The 14,601-nt window shown below is 37.3% G+C and overlaps 1 protein-coding gene across 2 annotated transcripts in view; it reads left to right on the top strand.

Annotated features, from left to right (window-relative positions):
- LOC149835993 (formin-like protein 14) overlaps positions 1 to 14,601 on the top strand; it is a 105,023-nt gene that overhangs the window by 54,707 nt on the left and 35,715 nt on the right. The gene's annotated exons all lie outside the window — the stretch shown is intronic.

Raw genomic sequence — 14,601 nt, 5'->3', positions numbered from 1 at the left:
CTCAGTGTCATTGGACAATGCCACGTGTTCTTCAGCAGGCACATCTGTTCACTCTTTGAGTCTTCTGGTATAGACATTTCCTTTGTATCTCAGACATTCTGTCTTCGATGCCTCATCTGAAACCGTCTCATCGTTTGTGCTTTCAGGAGTCAAGGTAGTATAGTCCCCAGCCTGTGAAATAAGCTCAACATTGAGCCACGGATCATACTAATTATCATTGGTGTCAATATGTTCACGATTATGATCTGCTTTATTTCCCAGAGAACTATTTTCATAAAAGACAACATTTCTGAAAATTCTGATCTTTCTATTGGCAGGATCATAACACCTGTAACCCTTGTGTTTGTCTGCATAACCTACAAACTGACATATAGAGGCTTTGTCCTGAAATTTAGTTCTCATGGATCTATCAATGTAAACATAACATGTGCATCCAAAAACTTGTAACTCATCGTAATCAAGATGGTTACCAAAGAAAACATAATAGGGAGACTGATTTTCAAGAATAGGCATAGGAAGATGATTTATCACATGAGTAGCAGTATGAAAAGCTTATGTCCAAAGACTAATAGGCACATTAGACCATGCATCATGCTCATTGCACTTTCCACAATGTGTCTGTGCTTACGTTCAACAATTCCATTTTGTTGTGGAGTGTACGGGCAAGAAACTCTACGATGTATCCCATTATCTTGGAGAAAATCTAAAAATTCTTTGGAGGAATACTCACCACCTCCATCACATTGGAGAATTTGGATGTTTTAAGAGAATTGGGTTTTAACGTAGGCATGAAAACAACGAAAGATGAGAAAAAACTCTGATTTGTGTTTTATAAATAATATCCAGGTAAAGCGAGAAAAACTCTCAATGAAGGATACATAATATTTACTTACAGAAGAGGAAGGATTGGGGGTTGGGCCCCAAACATCTGAACATATTATCTCAAAAGGCATGTAGGCTATTTTATTTATTAGATGAAAAGAAAGTACATGACTTTTGCAGACTTGACAACTGGAACCCATTTTATTTTTCAACGAAATAGAAACAGATTCTGGAAGAAATTCATTGGACACTAGTTTTTCAATAAAAACTTGACTACAATGACCAAGACGAGAATGCCAAAGTTCTGGCTTATTACATTGGGATATACTTAAAATACTTCTAGAGGTGTAATCGGACTTGGGAGGCTTCAGAATGCTGGAGGCAGGATGAAGATATACATGTTTCCACGTCGCTCTCCTACAACGAACATCTTCTTCGTTTGAATGTCCTTGACAAAGACAGAAGTCAGTGTAAAACCTAAAAAAAAATATACATAAATAAAATTGTTGGACCCGGGTCGGATCCAAATTTGGACCCGACCCGGATCCAAAAGGAGAGGCGGTCGGGCAAAGCCTCACCGCCTCCCTCGGGTCTTCTATAGATAGCGAGGTAGGGGGGTTTCAAATACGACCCCCCCCCATCCCTCCGTCTCTCTCGTCACCTCCCCTCGATGCTCCCCCTCTCGCTCTCTCTCCTCGTCACTTTCCTTGACCCGCCATCGTCGGCAAGCATAGCCACCGGCGATAGCACTGTCGGAGCCCACCCTCGCCGGCGACAGTCTCCCCTTCTCGTTGTTCCTTCCCTCTCCCTGCTGCGATCTCTCGGCTCATCGAAGGACCCTGACACCGGCAGCCTGCTCGAGCCTCCCCTCTGCGACGCTCGCACGCCGGCGACCCTTTCTCAGGCAACCCCCCTCCAGCTCGTACGACGAATCCCGCTCGCGCTGCGCGACCCGAGCCGTCCATCGCTTACACTCGTAGACACCAACAAGCTTGCAACTCTCCAAGGTAGGGGAAGATTGCGCGAAAGACTTGAATAATTGAATTAAGTTCAATTAACTAAAAAGGACCTTTAAATAAATATATATAAAAATATATATATTTATACAAGTCTATGTCACATGAGTGCGGGTGCGACACGGGTGCGGCGCAATTTCAAAAATTTTGGACACGGGGACTCGGCTATATATATATTAAATATATATATATATATATATATATATATATATATATATATATATATATATAAGACTCGGTCAAAGTTGTGCCCATTAGAGGACAGGTGATGAGTTGTGAAGGCATTCTGTACACTTTCTTCATACAAGAATAATTCACTTTTGGGCACTTTCTTCATACACTGTAATAATTCACTTTCTTCATATAGGAAAAAACCACAAAAACTTGAGTTGTGCCCATTCTGTACTTAAAACTTGAAAGTGTACAGGTTTTTTAGTTGTGATGGGTTTTTTTCCTTACAGCTGTAGCCCAGAAAATTAAAAAAAAAAATTCAAAAATTTTTTTTTTCCAAAAAATGGACCAAAATGACCCTGGGTGCGTTGACCACACCCAGGGTCGGGTTGACCGAGTCCGAGCCGCACCCGTGTCCGCACCCGTGTTGGTGCGTGTCGACGCGGGTGCGGCGACCTTGGAGCCGAGTCCGTGTGACATAGATACAAGTACACATTTAACTCAAGGACGCAGTTTCGTGATCCTTATTCTTTACTTTGTCGTCGCGCATCGCACAAAGGTTTTGCGTTGCATTCCTGCTTACAGTCTTTACTTTGCCGTCGCGAATTGCACAAAGGTTTTGCGTTGCAGTCTTGCTTACAGTCTTTACTTTGCTGTTGCGCATTGCGCAAAGGTTTTGCGTTGCACTCCTGCTCACAATCTTTACTTTGCCCTCGCCTTTTGCGCCCAGACTCTTGCTTTTGCATATGTGTTGTTATTGCCTTGCTATTGCAGATGATGCTCAGGTTCTCGCTCATTGCATACGCTTTTGAGGCATCCTCGTGGAGGATGCAAGAGACATCTGCCACTCTCCCTCTTGCAACAAGAGTTCAGTCGGGAGCGAGCGATACATCCTCGTCTAAGGAGAGGGATACCTTGCAAGGATCCTGGCTCTTCGTGTAAGAGTCCTGCAGAGTCGACTTGAGATTTTAGGGAGCTGCGCAAAAGCATAAAAACTGCCCAAATCGAAGCATTTGGAAGGAGGTGATTGACTGGTTCTGTTGAGAAACCCGTATCCCGTCTATCGAGGTCGGTATTGAGTCATACGAGGCATGTAGATACCCCGATAGCGTATTAGATTCGAGATAATCACATGCCAAATGTTGGCACAAGCTGCTAGCTGTGCACTACACGTTAGTACTGCGATGATCGGATGAGACGGTCGTACGACCTCGAACAGTGCTAAATGCACAATGCTGTAATCACATAAAATGACCTCACATTCGCCTTCACAGGCAATATGCTCAAGTGGTTTAAAGACCACATCATAGAATGGGTCGTTAGTTAAGCAACCCTTAACGCATCCATTCGCTTCTTGTTGTCTGTCAAGGGAGAGGACAGAGCGGTACAAAACTCCAATGGACAGGTTGTTAACAACCACCTCACGGGCAATGATCATGCCTCCCCAGTCATTGCAGTTAGGGAAAAGGGGCTACAATAGTTAGCTCAACACTTCTGCAGAAGTTGGATGCATCTGTGACACTGCTTACCTGCTTTTGGAGAATCCTCTCTCGGCTAAAGTCGTCCCTTTAGGATCAGACTCAACTAGCTATTCGGGTTATTGAAAATACATAGAATAACAGACACCCAAACTAGCCTCAGTTGTTTCTACGTTTTTCCTGCGCGTACCCACAGTTCAATAATATCGAAACAGAAAGTTTGTTCACACTGGTTGATTGCTTGCTTGCTCGATAGTTCAGTATGCTACTCGTTGAGCTATGCACGCCTGTCAAGGCGGTACTCTAGTTGGTTAAACTGCTTACGTAGTTCTTTGCTGAGTAATAAGTAGTTTCTCATACTAGTGAACTGCTTATAATAATAGCATTATGCCAGCTGCTACATATTAGCATATGACTTGCATTACCCCTTGGTTGAAGTTCTTGGTGCTTGTTGCAACGTACCACTTGTTAGCTTGCATCTCTTATGATTGATGTGATTGCGTACAACTCGTAATCTACGAACTGGTGGCAACTAGGATTGATGTGACCGCTTATCTTACAAGCTGCTTATATATTGGGATATAACTGTTGTCGTATGATTGCTTATCATGTATAGCTTATGAATGGCTTGCGATGCAATGGTTTATGTCTTACGCTTAATTTAATTACTTGCTTATGGACCATCAGCCATTTGATGGTAATTGTATGTATCACGAGCATTGTTATGAGTGCTTGTCTTATTCAGTTGTTTTGTTTGGCTGTCTGATAGAGTTAGTTACTCTTCGCCGGTAGAATTATCTGGATTGCTATATCTGTGTGTTCTCATGTGTCGTTTACGCATGCTTTGATGTCCTATTTGAGGATTCAAATGTTCCTTGTTGCAATAACACGATGCGTTGTATTATATGTTTCTGCGTGATGTGATTGATATGCCATGTAATAAGAAATGTTGGAAGTATGCGATAATATATTCATGGTTCATGGAACCTTATTGGAGGAATGGGTGATCTTGTGTTTTGTTTTACCATGTGAAGTGATACAATGTATATTGTTGATATTCATGCTTGTGCCCATATTGTGGCTATTGACCCCAAGAGCGGTTAATTGTTCGGAGCAGTCGATTGTATTGATGCATGTATCATTGTGTGTAGTATCTGTTGAGGACCTGATCTCTAAAGGATTATCTGCGAGGGCGTGTATGATCATGACCAGGTAACTGGTTAGAGTGGTAGATTCTTTATGAGGATGTACATTGTCCACAAACGGGTAGCCGCAAAGACGGTGAACTCTTGTGAGGAAGTGTATGGTCCAAGACTAGGTATACCATCTAGGGCGAAATTACTTGTGAGGTTATACATTTCTCAGACCAGGTGATCCGGCGTTGATCTTGTTGATTGTAATAGTGACTATCGACCCTGAGAGCTGTTTTGTGTTGATGCGTGTATCACAATGATTTTCATTGTATATGGCATTTGTTGAAGATCAAGTTTTCAAGGTTTCTCTATGGAGTATGTATGATCAAGACCAGGTAACCGGCTAGAGTGGTAGTTTCTCTATGAGGATGTACACTGTCTACGAATGGGTAGCCGCAAAGACGGTGAACTCCTGTGAGGAAGTGTATGGTCCAAGACCAGGTATACCATCTAGGGCGGTAATTCCTTGTGAGGTTGTATATTTTCCAGATCGGGTAATCCGGCTAGTGCGGTAGAATCTCTGTGAGAATGTACACTGTCCACGAACGGGTAGCCGCAAAGACGGTGAACTCCTGTGAGGAAGTGTATGGTCCAAGACCAGGTATACCCTTCTAGGGCGGTAATTCCTTGTCTGGTCGTATATCTCCTGGACCGAGCAATCCGACGTGGATCTTGTGTTTTTGCTTACCATAAAAAGTTATGATGAGCTGTGATGATCTTCTAAGATTGTTTGAGATAGCCAGTTATAAATCTATAGTTTTGGCTTTCTGTTTCAGCATGATTACATGCAGGACTCAAATGTGAGAATCAGATCGTTAGCGATTTTAGATAGTGATCGTGTCTTGGACCTTCTATGGAAGGGTGGGTTTTTCTGAGAAAGTATGACACTTTAAGTGAGTCATAGCAGGTGACAGTTGGCCGCGTACGGCCTAGAGAGATGAGAATGGATAAAGGTTGTTCAGGACAAAGTGTTTATTAGAAGTAGTGACTGCGATAAACGATGACCTGGATTAGATGGAGAGACCCCATTCAAGGAACGAGAACAACCTGTTACGTGGTGGTTCACAGCCTACGATCAATTGAATCGTATGTTGTGTTTGTCAGTTGCACTGCTTACTTGCTTTGAACTGCTTACTGCTTGCACGATTTACCTGTTTAATTGCATATCTGCTTTAAACTGCTTAGCATTCTGAATTAAATGTACTTAATTCAGTTTCCTGTAGTTTCTCTTGTGCACCTTCTAGTTTTTCGCAAAACTAACCCATTCTATGGGTACAGGTGATGATTAGGTACACCACAAGCGATGGTACGATGACAAGATGGCTTCAAGGCTTTTTCTTCCTGCTTTTAGTTCACGTCCTGGACATTTTGGGTTTGTAACGGATTTTTCTTGGGATATCCAAATTTTGTGAGTTTTGGTTCTTTTAGCTAACGTGCCAAAGTTGTCAGTTTGCCTTATGAATTAACAAAAGAATAGTCTTCCGCTGATTTTATGAACAAACTCTAGAGGAAAGAGATTTTTTCTAGTCTCTTGCCTGTTTTGTAAAAGGTTCACAAGTTTAAAATTTTGGGGCATTACAGTAGGAGTGAATTCAACAGAATAATTAGTAGAATCAACAAGCTTAGAAACAAAGACAATATTTTTCTTTATATTTGGTGCATGAACAACATTAGACAGAGGAACGGATGAAGATTTAGACAAAGGGATGAGAACGTTGCCTACGTTTGAATTCGGGTGGTGAGTCCCATATCCAGTTACAATATTAGATTTACCAAAATAAGGGATCAAAGTAGAGAACTTACCTGCTGTTATCATCGCAAAAATTTTTAACTTTTGCAAATCAAACTGACCTTTGAAAAAGATTTTGAAAATAACTCGCCTTCGTTTTTAAAATGCGGGAAAATTCCGTAGAATGGGACTCGCCTGTCGGTACGAGGTTCAACCGTTCCTGCCACCTTTAACAGGGGTAATTGAACCAAGGATCAATCTTATGCTCTACTCTATTCAACTTGTCTAAATCATATTCTAATTTCTAAATACACATAGAATCAGGCATGTGCTATGAATTTTTAGAAAATGCACATTTGAAAACATGATTTTTGCTTTGAACGATTGAAATATAAAATGTAAATCTTGGAAAATCGTGAATTGGGATTTCAAATATACTTCTGAGAGAAATAAAAATCGATTTTGAGGAATCCTTGACATTTGGTGAAAATCGATTCTGAGACTTGGTTTCTCTGAATTCAAACTTGAAAATTGAAATTCTAGCTTAGAAAATTTGAATTTGGAACTTGGGAAATACTTGAAATATCATTGGCAAATCCATATTCTTCTGAATAAGACTTAGAAAAATTCTAACTTCAAACTTTGAAATTGACTGCATAACTTTGGAAAATTGAATTTATGGACTTGAGAAACACTTGAAATATTCTTTGAAATTCAATGCTTTTGGGAAAATCGATTTTGCTATAAGACTTGGGAGATTTTGAGAAAATAAACTTCTTTGAATTGAGATTGGAATTGGCAAATGCATGAATGAATATGGATTTGAGGAATTGAGAAATACTTTTTGTATTTTTTTTTTTGAGAAATGCAGTGCATTTTGAAGTTAGCCTAAGAGTGTAGGTTGAATGTGGCTAATGTGAAGATCATAAATCTAAGTATCATTCGTATTCTGACTATTCCAAGTTTATAAACTTCATAGAAGCTAGTGCATGTGCCATTCGTGTAGACCATGGTGAATTTGTAAAAATATGCATGAATCATCATCCATCACACATTAACATTATTTAAAAAAAATAAACTATATGTAATGCAACCTAAGCTAAGCAGAAAATGTAAATTCTTATTCCAAAGTTTAATTACAAATTACATCACTATTGAAATTTAAATACATGAAAAATAAAGTCTTCAATGTACCTGCAAAACTAGAAAACTTGTTAATGAATATATGTTGGCTTCTCTAGATTTATCCAACAATATCAGGAAATTGTTGGATTTTGCTAGATATAAGCCTTTTTTCCATGATTCCTTAAATCAAAATGATAAAATATGAAGAAATAATAAAGGTAAAATATGAAATTTCGAAATTGGGGTCAAAATGACCAAAATACCCCTAATAACAAGACTATGGCCTTGAAATTAGGGTTTTTAGAAAGATATTTTGATAAAATGCAAGTTTTGAAATTTGAATGGAATAAACTCAAACCAAATATGCTATGACATGATTAAAAATATGAAATTAGGGTTAGGGATTTCGAAATTTAGGTCAAATGACCAAATTGCCCCCGATAGCAAGACTATGGCCTTGAAATCAAGGTTTTTAGAAAGAGATTTTGGTAAAAATCTGGGTTTTATGACCTAAATGAAATCAAATAACTACAAAATTAAATCTAAAGTATCCTAATATGATTATGAACATGATTAAACCCTAAAAATATATGCTTATACACAAAAATTCAACAATATCACAAATTTTGTGATTTTTGCAGTGTTTTTGGATCTTTCAGGAACCCAGTTTTGCAATTTGCTTAATTCAGCCATCAATCAGATTCCAAAAATCCTCAAAATTGGTACCTGCACTTGTTATAACCCTAATGTCGAATTGGAATTATAAAAATAATTTTTTGACATTGAATTAATCCGAAAATTGCATTAAACCCTAAAAATATGCTATTTTTGACCTAATTCACCAACCAGTTTCAATCCAAGACCTGAACCAGGGGTGAAATCTCCATAGAAATTTATGAAATTTTACAGAGACTAACTAAGAAGAAAAACAGAGATTTCCCAATTTACAGATCGGAAAAAGCATCTCCGGTTAGGGAGAAACCCTTCCGGCAATCTGAGCTAAAATATATCACTTTTAACAGGGATTAAAACGGCTATTTCAGATTGAAAATACAGGCATAAATAGTAATCCTAAACAAAAATCTCTGAAATTTTAGTGGTGAACAGTAGACAGAAAAATAACAATACTCACTTTTTACAGATCTAAAATCGGATCTGTGGTTTGGGATTTATGACTAACACAAGTCTGATTAGGGTTTTGGTAAACCCTAATGAGTTTTAAATTTAAAAACAGATTCTCTGAAAGGGGAAAAATACTAAACAGTGGTCAAAAAATTCGAAAATTTCATAGAAGACAGATCTACTCAATGTGAATCCATAGCACTTTACAGATCTAAAATCGGATATAAGATGAGAGAAATATCATAACAGCAAGTTACCTTCTTGATTTTAACCACGATTTTAAAGCTTTAAAAACCCGATTTGATGTCTGATTTTTTTGACAGGGTTCTCGAGATCCAAAACCTCTGATTTTTCTACAGTAACTCAATAACTCATGCATGCATCACATATAAAAAAATCAGAAATAAACAATGAGTACTTCAATCCGAAATAACATTATCTTTACTGTTCTAAACCTAAAACACAGAAATTTAAGAAACTTGAAAAACCATGCATTAACTAATGTAAATCAATAAAATAAACCATAAAACAATAAATAAAAATTATTTCTATGCTATAGAACGTAAAACAAACATGAATAAACCATGAAAATAAAATAAAAACATGGAATCAATGGCTGGAATTTGATATCACCTTTAAAACATAGATTTAACCCATAAAAAGGGTAAATCATATATTTTATTGGTTAATAATGTAAAGAAACATATTAAAATCAATTCTAATTGATTAAAATCCCTGTAAATCACATAAAATAGGGTTAGATCACCTTCTTGGATCGTTCTTGCTGATTCTTGATGGTTCTTGAGGTGAAACCATGGTTGATCTTCCATAAGGAGGGGTATCTAAGCCTAGATCTAGGTTTAAAACATTAAAATCATTAAATAAAATATGAAAAAAAAAACAAAGGAATTCATACCTTGGAGTTGTAGCAATGGAGGAAGGGCTGGAGAGGAGAGAGAAGCTCCAAGAATTGAAGGTAAGTGAATAGTGAAAATCGTCCCCCCCTATGCTCCCTTTTATAATAAAAAATTAGGTTTAGTCTTGGATTTTCAAATTACTTTTTTGCCCTTTTTAAAACCTATCCAAAGTCATTAAGGGGGCGATATTTTTAGAGACTCCTAATCCTAATTAACACCTAATGACACCCCTAATTAACCCTAGAGACTCCAAATGTGGTGCCACTTGGCACTTTCCACATTTGATTTTTAAAATCTTAACTAAAACCTTTAAAAACAATAGTTTGAAATCAAGTTTTAAAAATGGGTTTTCAAAATGGATTTTGACTCTTCTAAATTTCTAAAACTAACCAAGACATCAACTAACCCTAGTCTAGCCCTGACTGACTCGAATATGGCGCCACCCCGAGTGGGCCCTACTTGAGTTTTTCAAAAAGCGATTTTAAAACTTGAAATTGAAGGAGTTTTCAAAAGGATTTTCAAAGACAAACTTCAAAGTTATAATTTTTGAAATGGAATAGGGTCCTAACTAGGTTAGAACTCCTCTGGATATGGTGCCAACTGAGTGGGCCCACATCGAGTTTTAGAAATTTTGAAATAAACACTGAAAATGGCTTTGAAAAGGGGTTAAAATCGATATTTGAAATTCAAGATCTTTAAAAATAGGGTCTCAAGCGAACTGGAACTCCGGGTTAGAGTCCTGAACTCTTAGGACTCTGAGATTTTAGATTTTAAAAGCCAAATGAAAGAATTTTCAAAAGATTTTATCAAGAAATGATGAAATAAGTCAGAAAACACAGTCAGGGTTAGACTCCTAACTCAACCGAACTCTAAAATAGAGTTTTGAACTAACTGGACTCTGTAAAATGACCTAAATTTTGAAAACAAAGGGAAATAAATGAAAAATGAAAGTAAAACAGACTTCAAAACAGACTTCTGACCGGATTAGGACTCTGAGATAGAGTCCTGATCGGACTGAAACTTTCAAAAATTTGAGAAATTTGATGAATAGAGGAATTCAGAAGCGACACCATCTCAATGGGCCTCATCTGTGAATTGAAATCGATTAAAATTTGAATTTGAAATGAATCCAGATTGTTTCCTTGAGAAAATATTTCGAATTATAAAGTTCTGGGGTTGGAAAATGACAGAGTATTGAATAAAAACCCAGGTTTTGAAATTGATTTTGAAATAAAGCTTTAAAATTCAAATCTGGATTGAATGTTTTGAAATAGGAGTGCTGGATCTCGAAAATGAGATGCAATGACATGCAATGCTATGCAATGACATGCAATGCTTTGTAGAATATATGCAATGACATGCAATGATCTGTAATGACTTATGAAATGAACAAACACTGGATGAGGGTGAAAATTTGGGGTGTTTACACTTGCATTGTCAGTGACATGAGCTACTGCCCCTTAGTCTACGTACCATATTTCATCATCATTCTGTTTCAAGTTCAAGTTAGCCATAGCAAACAATAGAAGATCCTTAGCATCATCACTGACTTGAAAGGTACCCGCGTATCCTGATGCAACAACATTTCTATTATTTTGTATTCTATTGCGGTTTTGAGCATTTTGAGGTTTGAACCAACAGTTGGCTTTGATGTGGCCGTGTTTGTTGCACTGGTAGCACGTGGGAACATTCCTTGACGATTTGGTGGTGACATTTGGTGTACGTAGCAAACCACGACCACCTTGAACTTGTGCTCCCCTACCTCTGCCACGCCCTCCTCGTGCACGTTCAGTAGTTATCCCCGTGGCAAGAACATCATGCATGGATGATTGTCCTGGTGGGGCATCAAAGATGCTTTTCAAGGACATCTGGTACTGAAACAATTTAGCATGTACATCTTCAAAACTAGGTAACGTCAGCAAACACAATAAAGAAGTCATAAGAACATGATACTCTGATCCGAGGGCATTCAGTGTCTGTTGCACTTTTTCTTTATCTGACATTGGATATCCAACAATGGCTAATTCATCTGTGATGCTCTTGACTTGATTTAAAAATTCAATAATGGTCACTGTCCCTTTTTTTAAGAGTTGAAATTTACGCTTGAGAAATAACTCCTTAGCCTCTGATATCTGAGAGTAGGTCTGAGCTCTTGTCTCCCACAATACCTTGGTTGTGCAATCATCAGGAATAGAAACGAATACTTCTTGTGATAATGTGGAAGTGATGTACGCGACGAGAGTCTGATCGCGCTTGATCCAACCAACAAATGCAGGGTTGCGAATGATGTTTGACAAAACTTCATCCTCTTTTGCTTCTTGTGTGATGAATTCTGCAGGTGGTGGAGTGGAGCCATCCAAATGACCTGAAAGGTCTTGACTGCGAATGAAAGGAGTAATATGCCTCTTCCAAGTTAAATAATTATTTGTGTTTAACTTTTCGAAAACTAGTTGTCCAATAAAATTGGAGGAAAGGCCCGAGTTGACTGAACTATCCATTTGCAGGTTTGTGACAGAAAACAGCCTTACGACAGGAGTTGGACTGATATCGTAAAGCTGCAGCTTTATGATAGAACTTGGCACACAAAGAGAGGAAAGAAAATTTGTGTCCCGACCGAACTTTAAATAATTAGGTAAGAGGAAGATGAGGAACACGGTAAATCGCTATTGGCGATAAACAGAAAATACAGTAAATCGCTATTGGCGATAAATAGAAAGCACAATAAATCGCTATTGATGATAAACAGAAACACAGTAAATCGCTATTGACGATAAACAAAAACACAGGAAATTGCTATTGTGCATTCACTCAAGAAAAAGAGATATGTGCTTGAGCAAAGCTGGAGCAAACGAAGAGAAAGACTACAAGAAGAAAGGAACAACAAATCTGTGTAAGGGGCACAACAGATCTGATTCAACCAGGTATGGGATACCAGACGAGGTTCACGTGACCAGAAGGGGTCATGTGAAATAGAAAAGGACTCGGCTTTTGCGTGCGACAAGAGGGAAGAAATGATAGAATAAAATTAAGAAAACTTGACCTGATGACGAGGAGGAGGAGGACTTAGCTTTTCACGTTCCTAATGAAGAACCTTCTTACGCCCAGAGATGTCGCTGCTTTGATACCATGATAAAACTATTGAAAGAATCGAAGAATCGGTGAGAGAGAAGAGAGAGAGAGAGGGAAGAGAGAACTCAACCTTATTGGGAATCGACAGCCACTTTTTTTTTTTTTAATGTTGCACTAATTCTTCATTAAGATTAATAGGGTTACAATCAATTTTACATGGACAAAACTGCCCTTTACAAGAAGTACATATTACACATACATGTATAAGAAGCTGTATCGGATATGGATTCTCTACTGGACCCATATTCGATCCATATTCTAATAGACATTTTTCTCTCTCTCTCTCTCTCTTTGCACCCCAACCCCAACCCCAACCCCGACGGCTCGACCTCACCTCTCTCTCTAGTATCTCCTTGAAATGCCACCAGACTCTAGTTGTTCAAACGCGACCTTCAGCGCATTGCACACTGCACACATGTCCTCTCTCTCTCTCTCTCTCTCTCCCGAGTTACTGCTCAGGCTGCTGCCCTACGTCCGGCCGTCTGCCATCCAACGGTCTTTCCAGTGCGGCATACAACAAGACTTCTTCTTTGTGAGTTTTTTTAGGGCTAGGGTTTTTGGTGGTTTTTTTAATTAGTATTTGATTTATGTTTTTATTATGTTTTTTTTAATTAACATATGAAATTATGATTGTTGTTTGTTTGGATTAGGACTTAGGTTTTTGATTTGCTTTTTCTTAAATAGTTTCATTTCCTTAATTAGGTTTTAGGTAATTTTGTGTTTTAGGGTTAATTTTTTCTTTTCTTTTTGTCGAATTAAATTTTAGGCATATTTTACCTAATTTTATTTCCCTATTTCATGTTTTATATTGTATAAGATTTTCTTTTACTAATTTTGTATGTGTAATGCAATTGTTGCAGTGCATATGTCGATGATTCGTTGCTTTTGTTTTTCATCAAGATCGATCATCTGTTGAAGATAATTGCATGATTCCTGTTGTTCTTTCAAATTTGTCATAAATTAATATGGGCCAAAAAGTTATAGAATCTTATCAGATTTAAAGAAATCATTGTTACTAAATGTGGTTTGAAGGCTTCATTATCATGATCATAAAAAAAGGCTTCATTATCAGAAGTCTTCTCTATACTTGTACTTAAACATGGGAAGATGGTTACTGTTTTGTTGGTGATTGAGTTTGGCACTATTTGTTCAATAGGGTGATCTTCATTTTCATTATGTATTGGAGCAACAAAGATGATACACATTATTAATGAATCATGTTATGTATACCAAATGGTATTTCTTATTTTGTATCATTGGTATAACAGTTGGAGCTGTTTCATTGTGATATTCTACTCTTGGTATTGGTTGTGTAATGGTAGATGCTTTTATGGATAAAATGAAAGAATAAAATCAATATTTTTATTCTTTTGGCATCAAATTTTTTCAATTAACATAATGTACGAATTATGATGATTGTTAGGGTTTAGATTTTTTTATTTAGTTTTTTTAATAGCATGGATATTGTTTAATTAGGGTTTAGTGTTTTTTGCCTTTTTTTTCAATTAGCATTAGGCATGAATAATGAATACTTGTTTTTGTTTAGAATATTTGGGGTTTTAGTTCTTTTTTTCAATTAGCATAAATCTGTGTTTCTTTTTAAGATTTAGGGTATTGATTTGGATTTTTTTCAAATGACATGAACGTTCAATTAGGGTTCTAAGGTTTTTTGTGCTATTTTTCTTTCCAACTATCATTAAACATGATTCCATTAATTTTCTAAACCTATTCTTTCAAAGAGTGCTTGATTTGGGTTATCAAACCCCTAAATCTTTGATTTTTTTAGGATTTAATTGTTTTGTTTTGATTTTTCAAATAACATAAATATTTAATTAAGGGTGTTTTTTTTCGTTCAATTAGCATATCTATGAATGATGTTTGTTTGGATTTACAAAAAGT

Source organism: Nuphar pumila, chromosome 6 (genome assembly GCF_984573655.1).
Source record: "Nuphar pumila chromosome 6, dmNupPumi1.hap1.1, whole genome shotgun sequence".
NCBI classification, from domain to species: domain Eukaryota; kingdom Viridiplantae; phylum Streptophyta; class Magnoliopsida; order Nymphaeales; family Nymphaeaceae; genus Nuphar; species Nuphar pumila.
The sequence above is the reverse complement of the archived record's forward strand: the minus strand, read 5'-3'. Positions and strand labels throughout refer to the sequence as shown.